Genomic DNA, 22,301 nt, shown 5'->3' on the forward strand with positions numbered 1-22,301 from the left:
AATAATCATTAGAGTAGAGGTGTTTGACAGCAGTGGTGTCAAAAACGGTGGTATTATGGCAATACATGTATCTATCACTCTGGATAGTCTAGCTTTCCATATGCTTATCAAAAAATAGGATATTGAATAGTTCTCAATATGAGGCATGTAGTTTCTTACTGCATCCTATATTGGTATTATAGATATTACTGTAGACCATAAGCATATCACCTACTAGAACAGGCAGGTACTTCCATTATTGCATCGGAGCAGTAGTTTTACAGCTGAATGGTGGATCTTTAACTGCATGAAAAGCGTCATTACTAATCCCGTGATGGCAGTTCAGGTTGTGATCTGAGGTCAAGATATAGGAGTTCTTGAAGTAGGTTGTAGGTAGGAGGGACTATTGCTGGCTGGCGATTGCTTTGTATGATGACTTTTGATGAGTGACAAAGTATCTTGCATTGATATAAGTCGTGGGTCTGGCAAGAGTGCGTGTCCTATTAGTGTGTCCTTCTTTGATCACGTTTAGAATTCCATTTCAAATTTTCTGGATTCTTTGTTCTACTTAGCTACTAGTTACGTGATATCTGTGAGCGGCTATAATGTGGTTAATTCGAAAAGGAGTTAAGGTCTGTTTCCAGAACCTGGCTGTAAGTCATAAACCAGATTGTAATAATGAAGATTGATGAAGTGGCGGAAAGGTTTTCACATAACTTGTACTTGTGAGTTATTGGTATTTATTGTTTTGAGATGACTCACGGTTGTAAGTCATATTATGTTATAGCTTTTATACATGACTCTTGCTTATATGTTACAAGTCTAATACATGTGATGTTGTTGGAAGATATAACATATTATCAGGTTTAAGATTGGTTAAGGTATGTTGTAAAGTTGACTCAGTCAAGTCAGCAGAGGATCTCTCATAATACCTACTTGTAAGTCAAAGGATATGGTAATGTAAAGGTATGAGTCATGTAGGATTAGGATTGGGTGAGGTGTTTGTATAAATACCGAGGTCCATAAACTCCCAGTACAGCATGCTCCGCGCCCTCTTCTTTCCCCCCCCTACGTTTTACTTCTGCTTTCAATACCATCTGCATCTGGTGAACAAACTCTTCGAACCTAAGAATCCTCCAAGCATACACCCAGGGACTCTCTCGCCTTGCTAGGCAATGGACCCCTCCACTTACTCACGTTCCGGCACACCTGTCTCCAACGAGGGCGCTGGCTCCTACCCTCCCCCATGGCCGTCGTCGGCTGCTCCAATCCTCCCCCTTCACAAGAACCTAGCCAGGCTGATCCTCTCTGCGAGAGCCCTGCTATACTGGCCCCCTGAATGCCTACCCTCTATCTCCTGCCAGGAGGTGCTAGAACTCTCTACTGGAGAATGCTACCTGCTTCCCCTCATCTCCTCTCTCGTGCATGGCATGTCCGCCCTCTCCTGAACTGTCGATGAGCTCAATACCAGAATTCACGACCTACTATCCCAAATTGCCAACACACTGCCTTCAAACAACACCGCGGTCAACGCCACCAACATTTCAGCAAGCTCTGTGTCCTCCCTCTAAGCATCCATCAGGGATCTGTCAACTAGGTTGGTGGCAAACCCTACTCCTCTGCCCCAACCACCTGTGTTGGCCCCTACTGCCCCACTCCATCGGCCTTCCCAAAAGGGTAAAGTGTCTGCTACTAACATCACAGCCCTCACCCTTCCTGAGGTGCTTCCCTCGGGCTATCCGGCATTCTATGACCCCGACCTGCCCAGTTATGACATGGCGATAGGCAAGTACAAGAGCAACCCTACTACCTACGCGGCCAAATATCCAAGGACATGGGATGCACAGCAGTGGAGGGATGGCAAGTACCCCGACTGGGCTGAATTCCTCCCTGACATCTCCAACCCACATGACCCCCACCTGGCAAGACCAGACCATCATATTCTGAGGCCGTGTCCTCAGGGCCTTCAAGGGCCAAGAAGAAACAAGGTTGCTCCGCCCTCTCTCATCAGCACAAGTCGCGAAAACAGTCCCAAGGCCGGTTAGTCCTCCCGCTCCTAGGGCACTGCCCGCTGCTGAGAGAAGGTTCTTTACCCCTCGATCCCTTGCTGCTCATCACACCGTGAGTAGAGAAATAGCGGCTTCATTCCATAACACCATGGCAACGGTCCTTAAAGAGGCCAACTGCCCTCTTCCAAAAGCATTTACAGCCAAAGTCAATGACCGTGGCACAATAACCGTCTTTGTCCTCGATCCTCACACTCCGGCCACCGCATACGTACCATACTACCGAGCCCTCTCCTCCCTTCTTAATAATGCCTACCCAGTTGTCAATAACCACTACCTCGGTTTCCGTCCTGCCCCCAACGAGATGCAGCTAGTGGTCCACTCCCTCCCCGTCTCATTCCATCCTGACTATCAAGAGGCCCTGTTGGGGACCCTAAGGGAAACTATTGTTAATGTCAAGGAAGTATGAATCCTCTCAGCGCGGTTCCTCGCTCAAGACGAGGAGATTCGCCTCTTCAAGGAAAATACCTCATGTATCGTCACGGTCGCGCCCACGGATGTGGACAAGATGGTGGGAAGGACCGTCCTCTATGCCTCATGTTGCCGGATTGAACGAGCCTTCTCCGCGAACACATTCACTGAATGCAAAGATTTTTGAGGTTACGGCCACCAAGCACCCAGATGCAAGACCGACCACCCAGTCTGACCAATATGCGCCCTTAGCCATACAAAGGCGACCTACCGCTGCCAGAACCCGACATGCCCCAAGGGCGGCAACCTCAAACCAGTTGCCTACTGTTGCCCCACCTCCGTCCCCTTCTGTACCTATTGCTCCTCTGCTCACCCTGCCTTCGATCAGTCATGCACACACCGTCCGAAACCCCCTCCCCTGCCCACCTCCGAGTCCCCTCCCCGAGAGGAAGAAGAGATGGATACGGAGGACGATGGAGGAGAGAGTCCTTCCTCGAGACTGCCTTGGCCCTAGAACCTTGCTCCTTCCGTGGACTTGGGAGATGGCCTCGCCACCAGAGCCGCCCCCAACCTCCCTTTCTCGACCCCGTTCCGAAGACATGGAAGTGTCTTTCCAGTCCCCAGTACCCCATGATGCCCACAAGGAACTGACACCTCCCGTACCCAGGCGGACGTCACTCCCAACCCAGTCCCCAAACCACTAGTGAGCTCGTCCCGTTAATGCACGACAACCACTCTACTCCCCCTCCTTTCCCGGTTACTACTACTCCTCAGCAGAGTACTAGCTCTTTTTCCCTCATTCAACACAACTGCATTGGTAGCGGGAATGTGTTTCCAGCACTCTTTAATGCTTTGGTAGCTTTGCCCTCCCCTCCTGTACTGGTTGCCCTTCAAGACCCTCCATTCTTTCGTGGAAAACTACGACATTTCGCAGGCTTCAAGTCCTTTTCTCCCCCAATGCGTTTAGGGGAGAAGCCACGGGTAGCAGTTTTTGCACTACGTTTCTTTTTTGATGTTGTTTCTTTGGTTCCTGTGTTTTTCGACAACTCAGCCCTGATGGCAGTGGATGTCTACACACTGCGTAGCTTGTTTGACTCCTCCTATGAGAGGTTTCGTCTAGTTAATCTTTATTCCCTTTGGACGTCATCATTGCTATACCGTGCGGTTTCCCAAAAGGAGGTTTACCCTGTTCTCAACTTCCCCACTCTAGTGGTGGGCGATTTCAATATCCACTACCCTCAATGGGATCCCAACCGGCCACTACGGAAAAGGGAAATCTGAACCTCCACCCCTTACACTGATCTGTCACAAGAACGGTGCTTCTCCCTCCTAAATATTCCCGGAGTTTTTACTCGATTCTCACTAGGCCAAGAACATAGGCCATCTGGCGTTCGCCAATCAGCACCTCGCGCCTTTCGTGGAAACATGGCATGCGTTTCTCCAGTCTACCGGGTCCGACCATGTCCCGATATCCATAACGTTAACGTCTCCACTTCTCTCTCCCCCTCAGCTTACACTCCATTGGAGAGCTACCAACTGGTCCAAGGTCCTGGAAGACCTGGGTATCCTCACGATTCCGCTGCCCCTGCCCCTCCCGACTCAGCAAGCACTTAGTATGTCGCTCGACATCAACCTTGGCAGGATTCGCTTAGTCCTGGCCAGACATACACCAATGAAAAAGCCCTCAACAAGATCAAAGCCCTGGTGGTCTGACACCCAGTCTGACTTGAGGAAAGTCCACCACTCTTGTGTCCAAGAGGCCTGTATATCCCCTTCGAATGACACTCGGGCCTCTGCTCGCTTGGCCAAGAACGCCTATTTCAAGTCTATCAAGAAGGCTAAGAAGGAGCACTGGTCACATTTTCTTGAGAGTGCTGCCCCTCAAAACGTGTGGACGGCCATGAGATTTGTATTGAGGAAACCCCCAGAATGCTTCCCATCCCTTCTACAGGCAACCTCACCAATGGAGCTGAACGATACCCTTCTTTCTCACTTCTTCCCTCCTAGGCCCCTTGGCTTTTGCCCACCTATTCGCAGGGCCCTCAAGGATGCACCCCCCTTTTGGAGGCAGAGATAGCAGTAGCTCTCAACAAGTCCTCTTCCTTCTCGGCCCCTGGTCCCGACCTTTTTCCTTACTCCATTTGGAATAAGATTAATATATCCTGTCCCTCCCTACTGGTTGAACCTCTCTCTCCGCTGGTCTCATTCTGTTTTCACCCGGTATCACTCAAGATGGCGAATGTTGTCGTACTAGACAAACTAGGCAAGCCCTGTTATGACGCCTCTGCTTCATTCCGAATAATTGTCCTCCTTGAAACAGTCTCCAGCATACTTGAAAGGATAATAGCAAACCGCCTCTGACCGCTGGCTAGATCGCTTATCCTGCTCTACCACTACTAATGCGGATCCCTTCCAGGGCTTAGCCCCTTCAATGCCTGTGCAACTCTGGCTCACCAAGTCCAAACGCTGCAATGTCCCTAATTGGTTTCATCCACCTTGTTGCTTGATATCAAAGGGGGATTTGACAATGTCTCCCCTTACGACCTCTTCCATATGCTTCAGTTGAAGGGCATACCTCCAGACCTCTGCTCCTGGGTTAGGTCCTTCCTAACTGGAAGACAGTACTGCCTTATCTTCCAGGGATCGCCCAGGGTTTTCAAACCAGTTCAGGTTGGTACCCCACAAGGCTCACCAATATCACCTCTTCTGTTTGTCATCTATGTCTCGTCCCTCCACTTTCCGGTACCGTGTGGGCTGATCCTGTCCTATGTGGACGACTTCACAGTTACTGTTGCCTCCAGCTCCTACAGGAGGAATGTCCAACGCCTCCAGCATCTAGTTAAGATGTTGACTCAAAGGGGCAGGCATCTTGGGGTCTCCATCTCTGTACCCAAAACTGAACTAATACACTGGAAGAACCTCGGACAAAGTGACCTGGCTTCCAACCTTGCCATCATTGTTGATGGACTCCTTTTGCGCCCCTCCGGGATGGTCTGTTGGCTCGGCCATTGGTTTGAGCATGCCTCCTGTTCCCTCCAGTGGGCTACCAACACCTACTTCTCGAAACATCTTGCACTTGCCCAAGGTGCCTTCTCCATGCTCAAGAGACTATTGGGTCCCGGCAAGGGGCTCGACTCTTCCTCTACCATAGGCTAGCGTCCTCCCTCCTCGCACCTATACTGCTCTTTGGTGCAGACTTGTTCTCACACTCATCTACCATGACAGACCGTCTTGCTCTCTTTTGGAGACAGGTCCAGCGATGGGTGACCAACTGTTTCTCTGAGACACCTACCAGCATCCTCCCCTGCAAGTCGGCTCTTCCACTGATATAATAGCTTATTGAACAACGTCAGCGCCTTGCGGTACTGAGGATGGTTTACCTCCCCTAGGAAAGAAATCCGGCCACAGCACGACTGCACTGCTCATTCCCTACAACCTCTAGTTACCGCTCTCCAGAGGACCACCGTGCCCTGCCGGTGGGGCGTACGCCGGGCTACAGGCCCCTAAAGTGGAAAATGCCTGAGCCCACTCCTCCGGTATGGAGGCATCTGCCACTCGATGCAATAGCCCACTGTGTGGGCAAACATGTTGGTCATCTCGCTCGTGTACCCCTAGCATGACCCGCTCTGCTCCCTGAGCACCTGCCCCTCGTAGACCCTGGTGTCGCCCCGTTCCCAGCCCTCCAGCAAGGCTGCTATCAGTTCCTCCTGAATGTGTGGTTCAAACTGTAGCCACCACCACCCCGATAGGCCTACAGCCCTCGCTTTTGCCCCACCCCTTCATGGGATTGGGTATATTCATAGCAGGCAGAATCCACCAGATGAGGTCAGGAAAAGGCTATCTGGCTGCCCATCACTCCTGGAGAGACCCGGATGCCTCGGATACGTGCCCCTACTCCGAGGAGGAGCCGGAGTCTTTCCATCACGCCATTCTCAAATACCCCTCCTACAGCAGAGCCAGAGACGCCCACCTCCCAGGGGTTGAGTGCCTGGATAAAGGGAAACCCATTTGCACATTGCCGGAACTGCATCACGGTCTATCTGCCATATAGCCACAACCTCAGTTGGCTTCCTCACGGACATGCCTGCATTTAGATACCCCTCCCTGGGGCCCCACTACTCGAGAGCACCTCTTCCTCACTTGGTTCCTCGCCCTCAGCCTAGGCCGCTGGGGAGAGCATGCTCTTTTGGTTTCCTTGTTGCTAGGATTTCTTCATAGTTAGTTTGAATGTTACCCTTTATAGTTAGCTGTTTGTGCACTTAGAGATATTGGTTGTTCGTGCTTGTTGGAGGCACTAGTTGGTTTTCCATTGTTTTGGGTTGATGTGGGATTAAGGTTTTGTTTACGCCATAGCTACCACTGCATGTGAGTTCTTGTCACTAAATAATGAATTCATGATGATAAAAAAAAATAAAAAACAAAAATAAAAAAAGCTAAAAAAAAAAGGGTCGCACAGTACAGCATGCTCCATCGCTCCTATTTGCCTCCCACATGTTTTGGCAACACCACGTCAACTATCTTTGGCCCCCCCAGCTGCCCTCTGCCTCCTCGATGGTTCCTGCCTCGGGGCACAGTTAACTCTTCCATCCCCTCCCGCTTGGGCCTCGCTTGTCTCTTGTCTGCTTGATGGAGATATTATCTGGGCTCGCCCAGTAGTCCTGTCTTGCCAATAGGGGCTCGCTTATGTTTGGCACAGTCGGCTTCCTCTCTTCACTTCTGGACAGCGTTGGCAGTGGTGGACGTCCTTCTCCCCACTTGCAGGATGCCCGTTGGGGAATGCGTAGGCTAGTAACCTCGGGGTCTGTCTCGCGGTAAGATTTGACGATACCTTCCTAGTCGCTCAGTTCTAGTTTGGTTACCTTCCACACCTCGCCCTTCCACCTCCCTACCACCAGTAGGATCCCTTCTACTTAGTGACGCTATCTCTCGGAGAACAAGGGACTAGATGAGTGACGCGGTCATACGGCAGGTTTTGTTTCGGTTGGGTCATCACTGGGGCTTTGGGGCCTTCCTCCCTTTTTCTCCTTTGTTGCGTCGGCTTGTACCCAACTACTGCCGGCTGGTACCCTACTACATCTCCCTCTTTTGCTGCTTGTGGCAGCAACTTTGGCCCTCCCCGACGGACAGCTTGGGGCTCTTGTTCTGCCAATACCTCCTGCTTACAGTGGGGGCTCTTTCCTTTCTGTTTCTCCTGCTTGCGACCGTGGGCTATATGCCCAAGACATACGTTTATGTCACCTATATGGCGCACCAATTTGTTTTTTCGACTTTACAGGCGAGGCCTGGCCATTGGTTTGTCTCCAGCAAGGGGCACGGGTTAGGTTGATATCTGGTTGTTGTAGGCGAGGGACTGGCTTCAGCCTTTGGTTGGGGGTTACTCTGGTCTGCGATTTTCTCTCTTCGATGGGGAGTGTACAGTTGGGATGGGAGTTTTCCTTGCTTTGAAGATTGAGTTTCTGGGCTTTCTGTCTTTACCGTTTGTAGATAGCCATGTGGGAGACTGGCGGGGGAGCTTTTTAAACCGAGGACTGGTTGGGTGTTGGTGGCTCTAGGTGAGAGCCCTCCCTGTACAAGCAGTGGGCTCTTAGGGGCTGGCCTCTCACTCCTGCCGTGTGCCTTTTTGGGGCCACGGTCTTTCTTCTGGCTGCTGGAGAACAAGGCGGGGTGGAGGTGCGGGTCTGCATGGTGAGAGCTGATATGACGCGTGGCCTTACTTTTGTTAAAACGGATAAATAAATAAAATTATAAAAAATAAAAAATAAAAAATACAATTATAATGAAACACCCCCAGTACAGCACGCTCCGTCGCTCCTATTTTCCTCCCACATAGTTTGGCAACACCACGTCAACTATCGTGGGCCCCCCCCACTCCCCTCTGCCACGTCAGTTGTTCCTGCTTAGAGGCACGGTTAACTCTTCCATTCTCTCCCGCTTTGGCCTCCCTTGGCTCTTGTCTACTTGATGGCTGAGTTATCTGGGCTCGCCCAGTAGTCCTGTCCTGCTAATAGGGGCTCACTTAGCTTTAGTATGGTTGGCTTCCTCTCTTCGCTTGAGGACGGCACTGGCAGTTGTGGACGTCCGTCTCCCCACTTGCACGATTCCAGTTGCGGAACTCCTCGGTTAGTAACTTCGGGGTCTGTCTCGCGGTGAGATTTGGCCATACCCTCCTAGTCACTCGGTTCAAGTCGTGTTGCTTTCCACACCTCGCCCTTCCACCTTCCTACTGCCGGTGGGATCCCTTCCACTAAGTAACGCTATCTCTCGGAAAACAAGGGACTATATGAGAGACGTGGTAATACGGCGATAGGTTTTGATTGGTTGGGTCTCGTCTGGGGCTTTTGGCCCTTCCTCCATTTTTCTCTTTGGTCGTGTCGGCTGGTATCCCACTACTGTCGGCTGGTACCCTACTACCTCTGTTTCTATTGCTGCTTGGGGCAGCCGCATTGGCCCTCCCGGACAGACGGCTGGGGCGCTCGTTCTGCCAATACCTCGTGCTTACCGTGGGCGCTCGTTCCTTTCTTTTTCTCCTGCTTGTGACCGTGGGCTATATGCCGAAGAAATACGTTTATGTCACCTATACGGCGCACCTATTTGTTTTTTCGACTTCATGGCTGAGGCCTGGCCATTGGTTTATCCCAAGTAAGGGGCATGGGTTAGGTTGGTATCTGGTTGTTGTAGTCGAGGGATTGGTTTCTGCCCTTGATTTGGGGTTCCTCTGGTTTGGGTTTTCTTCTATTCAGTGGGGAGTGGACTGTGGGGATGGGGATTTTCCTTGCCTTGAAGGATAGGTTTCTGGGCGTTCTGTCTTTACTGTTTGTAGATAGCTGTGCGGGAGACTTGGTGGAGAGTTTTTTAAACGGAGGACTGGTTGGGTATTGGTGGCTCTACGCGAGACCCCTCCGCGCTCAAGTCTTGGGACCTTAGGGTTGTGCACCTGGCTGCAGTTATTAGCCTTTCTGGTGTCACTGGTTTTCTTCTGGCTGCTTGAGAACAAGGCGGGGTGGAGGTGCGGGTCTACATGGCGAAAGCTGATATGACCCCTGGCCTTACTTTCTTTAAAATGGATAAATCAATAAGATTATAAAAAAAAATGAACAAAAATCGACTCCCAGTACCGAAAGCTATCTGGCCGCCCACCGATCCTGGAGAGACCCAGATGCCCCGGACACATCCCACCACTGCAAGGAGGAACCTGAGTCTTTCCATCACGCCCTTCTGGACTGCCTCTTTCATAGTAGAGCCAGAGACGCCCACCTCCCAGGGGTTGAGTGCCTGGACGATGGGGAACCCATTTGCACATCGCCAGAACTACTTCACAGCCTATCTGCCTACATAGCCGTCACCTCAGTTGGCTTCACCCTGGACATGCCTGCACGTAGACACCCCCCCCCAAGGGCCCGACCCCTAGAGAGCCCCACTTCCTCACTTGGTTTATCGCCCTCGGCCTAAGCCATTGGTCAGAACACGCTCCCTTGGTTTCCTTCCTTGTAGGATTTCTCTATTTTTAGTTTGCATGTTTCCCTTTATAGTTAGCTGTTTATGCACTTTGCGATATGGGTTGTTCACGCATGTTGGAGGCACTGGTTTGGTTTCCGTTATTTTGGTTGGATTTGGGATTAAGGTTTTGTTTACACTATAGCTACCACTGCATGCGAGTTCTTGTACGTAAACAATGAATACATGATGATAAAAAAATTTAAAAAATTTAAAAAAACCCCCAGTACAGAATAATGGGAGCACCTGCCGCTCCCCTATAGTACAGTATCTCTGCCCACACAAGTCCCACCAATACGGAGTAGTGCTGGGTCTCAATTCGTTTCTAGCATGCATAACCCTTGATGACAAAGTCCAGATACTCCAATGACCACATCTTGTGATCTCTACCCTTTTTCGCAACGTTAAAGTTGGCTTTGACAAGATCTCCTCCAACGACCTCTTTTATGTACTATACTATAAAGGAGTCCCCCCATACTTCTGCTCTTCCACCAGGTCCTTCCTCACAAGCAGGTAATGTTGCCATATATTTCAGCTCTCTCCCGGTGTTTTTTAACCATTATATGTCGGTACCCTGCAAGGTTTCCTTGATCTCTCAACTTTCCTTTGTGATTAACATCTCCTCACTCTACTTTCTGAGCCTACTGGGCCTGATCCTTTCTTTTGTGGATAGCTACATAGTGAAAGTGGCCTCCAACCCCTACAGAAGAAATGTACAACACTTATAATATCTAGTGAAGATGTTGTTACAGATACATAGAAGACTGGGTATTTCCATTGCAGTAGCAAAGGAACAGGGCTCTTGCATTGGTATACCCCGTGTTAGCCAAGTACTACCTCTAATTAGGGCCCTGTAAGTATCTTATCCCATTCCTCTGCCATCTCCTAACTTTCTCGCTTCGTATACTAATTCTTCTATACTGCGTGGACCTTTCTAACGCCTCTACCTCCATGACAGACTGCCTGGCCATCTTCTGGAGACAAGGCCAGAGATGGGCCACAAAGCACTTCCAAGAAACTGGAACTGACATCCTCTCCTTTGAGTGGGTCTTACTACTGATACAATACCTTATTAAGTTCCGCTTGTGGCTAGCTGCTCTTAGGCTGGGTGACCCTCTCCTGCATGCAACAGGATGACACTACTCCTTCACTGCTCCTTCGCTGCCAACTCCCGCTTTTGCTTGCCCGAAGACTATTCCATGCTTGCAGTAGGCATTATGACAGGTTAAACTCCCTTGCACTGGAATATCTCTGAGCCGTCATCTACGATATTAAGACTTCTTCCTCTATATGCCAGAGCCTACAGTGTTCCTAACTACATAGGCCATACTCCACATGTACTCCCTGTATCTGACACTCTCCTCCTGTTACTGTTACCCCACCCGGTGTCTGGTAGCCCTCCATTACAAGAATTCAAGTAAAGTTGCAAATTACTGCTTCTCTACTCTTGGACTAATCAATGCCTACTCCCGCTGCAGTATAAGTATTCACCTATTCTCATCCTCTACCCCTCCATGAGCCCTGGCAAGTTCATTGCAGGGCGCATCCATCAAGGATGGTTAGGTACGAGCTACCTTGCGGGTTACCACTCCTGGTAGAACCAGGATACCACCCACCAATGTCCTTACTGTAAGACGAAACCTGTATGCTTCCACCATGCCATCCTTACCTGTTCTTCCCACAGTGTTGCCTGAAACCTACACATCTCTGAAGTTGACAGGCTAAGCGAGAAAGGGCCCCTCAGGTTATCAGCTGCTCTCCAAGGAGGGCAAGCATCCTACATTTCGTCTACTTCGACAGGATTGACTCATCAGATGCGGGCTTTCAGATATCAACCCCTACAGACCCTGGCTTATAGTTGTCCAGCCCTCCCTAACGCTGCACCGCTCCAGATTATAAGATGGCAGAAAAAGCGTTATCTCGTTAGTCTCCTTTATAATATATTTCACTTGAAGTAGTTTAAATATTTCTCTTTGTATTTAGCTTTATGTGTCTTGCATTATTGGATGTTTACCAAATTTAATAGCACTGGTTTGGTTTCCTCTATTATAGTTTACTTTGGGATGCAGGTTTTATTTATACCATAGCTAGTTCAGCATGCGAGTTCTTGTATCTTAATAAAAAATACATAATTATAAAAAAAAAAAAAAAGGCCCTTCCATTCAGCACACACCGTTACTCATATTTTCCTCCCACATAGTTTGGTAACAACTCGTTAACAATTGTTGGCCCCCTACTCTCCTCTGCCTCCTCAATGGTTCCTGTGTAGGTACACAGTTTACTCTTCCATCCTCTTCTATTTTTGCCTTGCTTGTTCCTTGTCTGCTTTGTAGGAGAGATATCTAAGCTCACTCAATAGTCCTTTCTTACTAATAGGAGCTTGTTCAGCTTTGGTATAGTCAGCCGCCTCATTTCACTTTCAGTTGGCACTGGTAGTGGTGGACATGGTTCTCTCCACTTCGGCGATTCCGGTTGGGGAATGCCTATACTAATAGCTTAAGTTCTCTCTCGCAGTGAGACTTGCTCATATCCTCCTAGTTACTTGGTTCAAGTTATGGTTGCCTTCCTCTCCTCACTCTTCTACCTCCCTACTACTGGTGGCATCCCTTTCACTATGTGATGCTATAGATTGGAGAACAAGGAACTACATAAGAGATGTGGTAAAATGGCAATAATTGGCTTTCTATGGTCAGCTTTACACCAAGGCCTTTGGCTCTCTCTCAACCTCCCACATCCTTTACATCAGCTCACACCATGCTGCCTCCTCTTCTTTCCTAGTATACTACTACCCCCTCGCAGCACCTAGTATTCCTGGGTTTTGGCCTGGTGCCTGCCTACAGTCTACTTTTAGCTAGCACCCCAGTACTGGGTAGCATCACGACTGCCAAACTAGTGACTACTTGTACTTATTGGAAATTAAACTAGAACTCAGTATTTTAAATAAAACAATATTGCCAGACACATTTGTTACTAAAACCATGGAGCCAAATTATTGTTATCTGCAATCTATAACACTTCCTAGAGCAGTTTCCAAAGGACTAAGACTAGTCCGAACTGAGCAATATCTATGGCCACAAACTTGATGTGATTTTTGAGCACAATTTTCCATTCCAACCGAAGCTGGAAAACGATTGAAATCAAATCCAATGTACCTGTATGGAGGTAACTGTTGTGCATGTACGTTATTAGCTACCCAATCAGATTTTAAGGTACAAACATCAGGATTGTAAGAGGAAATTGAAAATGGATGATATCTGGTCATATTCTACCTCCTCTTCTACTGTGAAATAAGTTTAATTGAGTAATATTAGGATGCTGTAAAGCAATATACTTGCAAGAATTATGAGAATAACTTTTGCTCTCTTAAGCTATTAGTACCTCAAGCAATATCATCCATTCTACCGCAGCCTTTGTAGAAATAGCTTGCTCGGATAGTATGTATTATAAATGCTTACCGCCTTAATGTTGTGTATACATCACCGGAGTGTGAAAGTTTAGTTTATACAAAATGCAAATCTCATTGGCAGATTACTCCAACTACTAATACAGATTTAACATAATCTGTTTCTTCTTCTTTTAAATACTTTACAGTTATGTACTTTTAGTTTGTAATTGAACTTGATTAATCAATAACTTACCACCATCATATATTCATGTGCACAATACTGAGGAAATTACATAGATCTTAAATTATTACACAATAGATTTAAATATAAGTAAAAAAAACAGCGCTTCATAAAGGAACAAAATTCTTATGGTAGATAATTTTTAAAAGTAAATGAAATTGCAGGTGTTGATGAATTGTGATTTCAATTGTAAAGACCTAATTCCTTACAGGGTTAAGTATTACATGTTGCATGAGCTAGGTGCATGCTTTAGATGCAATGCACCTTACAACTAATTATCATTGGGTCAGGGCTTAGGGTTTACAATTTAGGATAAAAACTTTAGGGCACGTATGTATTGTATGCATGGTATAAAATTCATTGTCAAAAATACGGTATTTTATAATAATATACGTATTTTTGAAAACCCTAGGCCTGAACCTCTATCGCGCTAGCTCACTGTTCCCTGCGTCATGTAGTATAGGGTCAGGGTGGGATGTAGTCCTGGGCATCCTGGTTACGATAACTTAGGTAAGGACAACAGGGTGCACCATTGAACTTTCTTGATCACTGCCTTTCTAGGTTTGAACGGCGAGACCTGTTGTCTCAGTCCTAATGGTATCTTACAGTGGTCGTCTTCCTGGCACGAGCATTACCTGTAGCATCTAACCCATCAACTATAGGAATCCATCATTACCCACAGGATTTGACCATTACCTACAGGAGCCAGGCGTTACCAGTAGGAACCTAACATATCCCACCTCTTGAGTAGACTATGGTTCCGGCTTTCTATAATCAATACCTGGTGTGTTGCATTGGGGACGCCTTGGCATCAACTTAATATAATACAAAATTAGTGCAAGTTTTATTTTTATTCAGTATTTTTTTATAATACTTGTCTATAAAGAATCTATCAGTATCACAATATCTATTTTAACCACAATGTTCTACGATATGTTATCATTTTTTTCCATTGTTATTAAGATAATTAGGGTGTCCTCCTTATCGTCAGTAAATCGGATAGTTAGAAATTTAAACCAGAGAGATAAATTATCTGGAGAATAACAGATAACTATAATTCTGGTGAGGTATATGATTCAGAAAGGGATAGCCATCAGGTCTGTAAAAATTATGGAGAAATTCAATGTCTCATAAGTGCCACCTGATTTGAATGTGCACTGATTTTGTGTTGGATTACATTGATGTCAAGGCGTCCCCCCCAATGCAACGCCCGAGGTGTTGTGTTGTGTATAGACGGCCGGAATTATACAAGACCCTCTGTAAGTCCTGGGTGGTGGTGGGGGTGCGCGTCAAAATGCCCGCCCGTCCCATCCGGACCTGAAGGCGAAAGCAACCTTCTTTCCTCGCCTTCTCCTCTCCTCGCCATACATCCTTCCTTCCCCCCTCACCCACATCTCTTCTCCCTCACCACCTATCCTCCCTCAATACACATTCGTTTTACCGAGAACAAGCTTCCCTTAACAAGTCTAAGCCTTATTGATATCCACTTGTCCTCTTTGAGTTTAATTTACTTTGAGCAACTTAGCGCTCCGAAATCATTCTTTTCTCATCACGTCAGCCAATTATGGATGACTCGGAGGATCTCCCCAATGTCAAATACTCCGTGGGTACTGCCCCATCTCCGCATAGTACCGTTGAACAAACTGTCTGGGGTGATCAACCAGTAGTGGTATGTTTACTCCCTTTCGCTCCCGGCACCAATTTTACTTTATTTTTTGTGAGACTGGTTATTATTGCCAATCATTATTTAATGATTATTGAACAACACAAATTGGTTACTAACTGGATCGTGTAGCCTCTCTATATTGGGATGGCTGCTACTATGACTTGTGACAGTGCACTCAATATTGCCTTCTCAATTCGCGACCATCATTGCATAATTAATTCCTTCGCCAAAGAATTAACCCTCAGTGATGGCAACAATATCCCGGGCGAGATTAGGGCAGATATCGTAGAAACGATTACAGACCTTTCCAACTCTAACCAGGGTAAATTCGTGGGCGCTGGTGTTACACTAGGTCTAGACGAAATTTGTCCCGGAATTTCTCCATACATTTGGAAAACTCTGGATATTGTCTGCGTGCTATTGAAGGTGCAGACGAGAAGATGCGGGACATTTGGTGATACTATTATCAACGCTGCCGAGCAGGCAGATTTCGCAGCACAAGAGTGCATTGGGTATTTTGACCAAGACCATAACCCGATTGTCAGAATTGGTTCCAGAAATCAGGTGTTGCCAGACGGAAAAGGAGCTATTAAGTTAGTCGAGGGCTTGACGGATTACGAAAGTACGGTTCACAAGGTTACTTGGAACACACTTCACAAGTATGCTTTTGAGTTGAGGGGATACAATGATGGTCAAATCACAGGAGACGCTGAGCGTTCACCAGTTAAAATAGCCTTTTTCTCGGCTACCCCGCAGGGAGGTGGGGTAGCGTTAATGAGGCATGCTTTGGCGAGGTTTTGCTCGGAATTGGGTGTTGATATGAGTTGGTTTGTTCCCATCTCATTCATAGCACATAGCATAGCATTTGTTTGCTAATGTGCGTGACAGGTACATTCCAGAGCCCGATGCCGAGGCTTTTAGAATAACCAAGACGAATCACAACATCCTCCAAGGTGTTCCAAAGCCAGGAGTGAGATTTGACGATGAGAAGCAGTCCTTGCTTAATGATTGGATTAGGAGAAATGCCGAGAGATATTGGCTCTCACCTGGGGGTCCACTTGCTCCGGGAGGAGCCGACGTCGTTGTTATCGATGATCCCCAAATGCCGGGTCTGATTCCGTTAATCAAAAAGGCTCGCCCCGAAGTCAAGATTATTTACCGGTCCCATATCGAAGTCCGCAAGGACCTGGTTGAACGGGTTGGTAGCCCTCAAGAACAGGTATGGCAGTGGATCTGGGACTATGTGAAAGAAGCGGATGTCTTTATCAGTCATCCGGTTGACAAATTTGTTCCGCATAATGTTCCATTTAACATGATTGGATTAATGCCTGCTTGCACTGATTGGTTAGTTTTCTCGCCTCCGAATGATTTTCGTGCACTAATGAATACAGGCTTGATGGTCTTAACAAACCCTTGCGAGAATGGGATTTAAAGTTTTATCATCACAATCTTCATAATTTATGCAACGAGAGGAAAATGTAAGTTAAGCTTGCAAAAGATTTGTTCATCTTGATGATAAAATTACTAACTCTGTTGGTTGCTCCCAGGAACCATCTGCTGTACCCTGCAAGAGAGTATATCACTCAAATTGCGAGATTCGACCCTAGCAAAGGAATTCCCGAGGTCATTGAATCCTACCGCAAATTGTGCGATCGCATGATCAATGATGCTCCCGAAAGGCTTCCTCCCCAGTTGCTGATGTATGCTAAACTCTATACTCATGTCAAGTCATTGGTTCTTGAACAATTTCATACTGACTAATTTAGTTGTGGACATGGGGCTATCGATGATCCAGATGCCGAGTTAGTTTTCGCTGAAACCACAAAGTTGCTTAAGCAGTCGACATATGCTGCCATTGCAAATGATGTGGTTGTGGTGCGAATTGGGCCAAGTGATCAAAGTACGTCTTCTTCCGAGATGAAATTTCCGCAAACAAATCTGACATTATTCAAGTGTTGAATGCAATGATAACCACTTCGAAAATCGTTTTGCAGCTATCCGTGCGTGAAGGATTTGAAGTCAAGGTTTCCGAAGCCTTGTATCATGGAAAGCCTGTTGTTGCCACAAGGGCCGGTGGTATTCCTTTGCAGATTCAACACGGAAAATCTGGGTTTCTTGTTGATGTTGGCGATACGGATTCTGTTGCCAACCATCTCTTCGATCTGTACACCGACAATGATCTTTACACCAAGATGAGCAAGCATGCAAAGGCCAGTGTGAGCGATGAAGTTGGAACCGTTGGTAATGCTGCCTGTTGGTTTTACCTCATGGCTAAGCTCGCGAGAAGCGAAAATCTCCTGCATCAGGCTCAATGGATCATGGACATGGCGATGGAAGAAGCTGGTCAGCAATATGAGATTGGTCAACCGATACTACCACGTAATACAGCTGATTTCAAAGTCCAAGGTAAAAGCTAAATCAGTGGAGTTATAGCCAAATCGGCGGGTGAGATAATGGTTCATAAATACTATACTTAGCTTGCAATTGGGTTCATGTTAGTAGCAATTATGTACTCATCCATAGCAATACAGATCTATTTTGCTACTCCAAAGTTTGCACTACAGATAAACGTAAACTAGTTAAAATAATATGAACAAATAACGCCCGTAGAACCACGCTAGTTGCTTGTAACTTCATTCACTCACCAAAGGCAAAAGAGATCCAGGGTAGACCACTAATTGGTTCGAAGCATGCGAACCTTAAAAGCAATAAGGGGCCTATTGTTGCTGCAGTCTTCACTGCTCTGCTGTGTCATTCTTGAAATATACTATAGCCGAACCTCGTCTAGAAGTTCAGCCGGGAGATATTGCAGTGTTAGCTAAAACCCCACCCGGGAGCTTTGGTGAGATTGCTTGTTGAAACGTGCCCACATTCGCGCCAGGGATATATCTATTGGCCCATCTTGTACTCTGCCGGCGATAGTCGGTTTATCATCCTGCCCCTTTGTTCGAGCCATTGCCGACACGATTACGCTTGACCATCCTATTCACGACACACTATCGTAATAATCATATAAGTATGGTTTGTGCAGTCCAAAACCTCAACCAGACTGAAAAAAATGTGTTATGTGGCTGAGCTGCCTTGGATGCCAAGACCAAATATTACAGACCATAAAATAAGGTATTAGGACCATCTCTTAAGGGCTAATAATTAGATTAAACATGTGAAAGTATTATATGACAGTAGTATTTTAATATAATAATATTATGACAAATATTATATAATAAATAACTCGTATAAGGCACTGTTCGGCATGTACCAATAAAAATATATCGCAATAAAAGTTGAAAATACCATGTATGCTAATAACGAAATTCAATATAAAAAATTTTTAAGTGTTCAGCAACCATGCCACAGAGCTCTGTGAAAGAGAAAAAAAAAAGGCATCATACAACTCAACTTAGGGCACATACCAAAAATCTAACACATAGGATACTAACTGGCTAACAGTGTCTGCTCTCTTGTGGAAACATTCTTGAACTATACAGTTCGAACCACTATGCGAAACTGCCCATACAAACATAGCGACCAGTTCAGTAACAGCAATATTCCTTGTACTATGCAAGTACACCTAGATATCCAACCATTTGCATAGTTTGAGGAACACACAATGAGGCATACAAAGTACCTCCTGGAACCGCTGCTCTTTTGCATTTATAGAGAAGCTCTGCAACATATGCTTTACCAGAGAGAGCTGAAGTACGAATTCTTTCGACCTTAAAATGATAGTTGATATATTCCTCAATATTGCTCAAAGCATGGAGTAAAGAGCAGCCATCAATTCTGAATAAGGTATAACTTTCTGAAACCACAGAGTCCGGGTTGGAGGAGGCTGTATTGTCAGAATCATCGCTGGTATCATGGATTGAGGGAGAATTTGTGTTGGATAATTGTAGTTCATTCATCATATAAAAATAAGGAATAATGGAATTGAAGTAGAGATATGCAAGGGATTATTACCTATCATACAAGAAGAAACTCTTTGTTTTAGAGTTCAGAGGTTTATCCTTTGCTTGAGTGCTATTTCATGATTCTATACCTAGCCCTACTATAAAAATATATAATAAAAATTTATTATCACAATAAAATATATATTATTTTGTAACACATGCCAAATACACCCTTATATGAAAACTTTAATATGCCAAAATATATGCTATAAAAGTCACTTTTATGCCATAAAAATGACATGCCGAACGGAGTCTAAAATGAAGAAATATATGATAGTATGATAAATGCAGATAGAATATAAGTATAAATATATAGAATAATTATTTAAGTATATTGATCTCTATTACTAACACGTCTATGGCTCTGATATGTGTACTGTATTGTACTTATGAATTCTCTTGAACCAAATTCCACCCCATTTCGATATTCATTAGATTTCGCTCAACCTTGTTTGCATATTTCCAGATATGTTTGAGTGGAACTAATTCCAATACTTCAGGAATTAGTTTGCACAATTCTTTGATGCCATATCTACTGTTCCTTACGGGGCATCCGGGTCCCCGAAACCTCTGGGGCCCCGCCCCCATTCCCCGCCCCGCCCCGGGCCGTAGGACGGGGCGGGGCATTTTTTCATTCATCCACCGCCCCTCTCCCCGTTCAGGTCCCCACTCCGTTTATGGCCCTGGACGGGGCCCTGCATTTTTTGCTATTCCCCGTCCAGGTCCAAATCAGCCTTTTACCGTGCCTCCAATTTTATTGCTTACCGTGAGCCGTAACTATCCTTTGGAGATCAGACCCAAATTCCGGATATGCACAATGCCATTTACATAACCGGTACGCTGAAAATCGTACAGTATATAATACGCACAGTGCAATCATACCCACAGTGCAATCATACCCACAGTGCTATCATGCGCACAATGCTTTCATACGCACAGCGCTGTCATACACACAAAAAAAGTCATAAGCTCAGTAGTGTCCACACAATTGTTCTCAAAATCATACGCAATGTAGATAATCTACCTGCCACACTGGTTTAGAGTATTGATCGTGTAGCTCACAGTAATGTTTGAGACGGGTATTTATCAACTTGGACAATAGCCATGCAAATAGTGAAAGCTAGCGCGAATTGCTATGTTTGGATTTGATACAAAGGCAGAAACAAAACACAGCTACCCATCCCGCTGAAGCGGCCACGAAGGCCACGAAACGCAAACACACGCCAAAGAAAAGAAACACTAGAGATAATCCCTAGGTGGGCCCAAAGCCCACCAATCCCACTAGCCCCCGCTCCACCAATCCGACTCCGCCAATCCCACTTGTCTCCACCCTACCAACCCCAGCAGCCCTCTCTCCAACCCCAGATGCCCTGACCACTACCCACTCCAAGGCCCACTTCCACTCCAGTCCCTCCCACGAGTAGGGCGCAAGGGGGTAGTGTTACTACTCCTCCCACCAGTAGTACGTCTAGGGGTAGAGTTACCCCCACCCCGAGTCACACCACCGGCACCGAACGGCCTTCCTCGACCACGAGGCAAAGTTTCAACAACACCACCGCCCCCCCCATCCCCATCCCCATCCTCATTCTCGTCCCCGTCCCCATTCTCATTCTCATCCCCGTCTCCATCCCCGCCTCCATCGGCGTCCGAATCTCCATCCCCCCCACCATCATCGTCACCGTCGTCACTGCCGCCACCATCATTTCCCCCAGCATCCCGGGCTGTGCGTAGCAAGCGCCGACGCCCACTAGGGCGAGGTTGATTGTCGTCGTCGTCGTCGTCGTTGTTATTGGGGGGGGGGTTGGCGGGACTGGCCGCGCGTCCTGATACCGTCTCTGCTCCTCCCGTGTCACCCGATCTGGCTTCCCAGCCGTGGCGTTCGTGACGTCGTCAACCAACCTCAGGTCCGAGATCATGAGAGTAACCCGGCCAGCATGGGCCGCGCCCAGAGCACCAGCTATGAAGAATTAGTAAATTATATAAACTTATTAGGATAGGAGCTCAACTTACCTGCCATATTCATCACGAGGTATTCCTCCGCAGCCACCTGAAGGCATTCAACAGCCGACCTCTGCCAACGCAATTGTTCCTGGAGAGGCAGGTTGGAGACAATCTCCTGGCACAGACGATAAAATGGGGCTTTTGGGATCAGGTATCCCCCATCCCGGCGATACTTGATAACTTCTGCCATTGCCAACCTGCCGACAGGGTATCGCGAAGGGCGCTGCACTCTATTCACAACATTTCCAGCTTTCTTCTTGCCCTGGTTCCTGGTTGGAGGCCCCCAATTGCCAACCCCCTTCGATCCTAAGATTCCTTGGTTTGCTCTGCTTTTGGGAGGCATCGGTAGATTTTATTGGCTTTGTTTTTTGGTGGGGAGGGTTTTGTGCTTTTTTTTTATATCTCGGGTACGAGATGAGGCCAAATGGGCGTAACAGCCCGCGGGGGCTAAAAGATTGTCAGTAATGATTTTAAAAAAGTATAGATTTAGCATACTTAATGACACAGGATTGCTAGCACGAATATACGTGTAACCAGAATTGGTTGCTAGTCACTCGGTAGGTGTCGATAGCAGAGGAGAGGGTGGGTGAGGAGGTGGTGGGCGAGGAGGAGGTGGGTGAGAAGGTCGGTGGGTAGGTTGTTTTCGAGAACGTTAGGGCTTTCACTCAGAGTGAGAGTGTGTGATCGAAGGTGTTGATAGCAAGCGTACGTGAGTGCGCTCTCAAATCTGTGCATATGCGTATGTGCGTATGTGCGTATGCGTCCTATCGTTTCTCTGATGAACAAGTAATGATAATGTTAGTTGAAGGAAGAAATTTGTCAGAAGGGAGGATGACTGGGAGGTATCTTAGACCCAGGGGGATTCATCCTCTCTACCTCTCAAGCTACCTTGTCCAACAAATCAAGTTCTCCATGGCTTAGGCGTGTTTGATTCATGAGCCATGATGGATGATCAAAACTGATGTTACCGTAAACACCGGGTATACCCATATACCGTTGCATTGTACGTTGATCAAGCTTGCGTAAAACTGTAACTGTACAATTGCTGAGACAAACATTGTACTATGCTTTTCACATAGAATTGCCTTGAAAATGGTGTATGAAAGGC

The sequence above is a fragment of the Tuber melanosporum genome (assembly GCF_000151645.1).
Source record: "Tuber melanosporum whole genome shotgun sequence assembly, scaffold_26, strain Mel28".
NCBI classification, from domain to species: Eukaryota; Fungi; Ascomycota; class Pezizomycetes; order Pezizales; family Tuberaceae; genus Tuber; species Tuber melanosporum.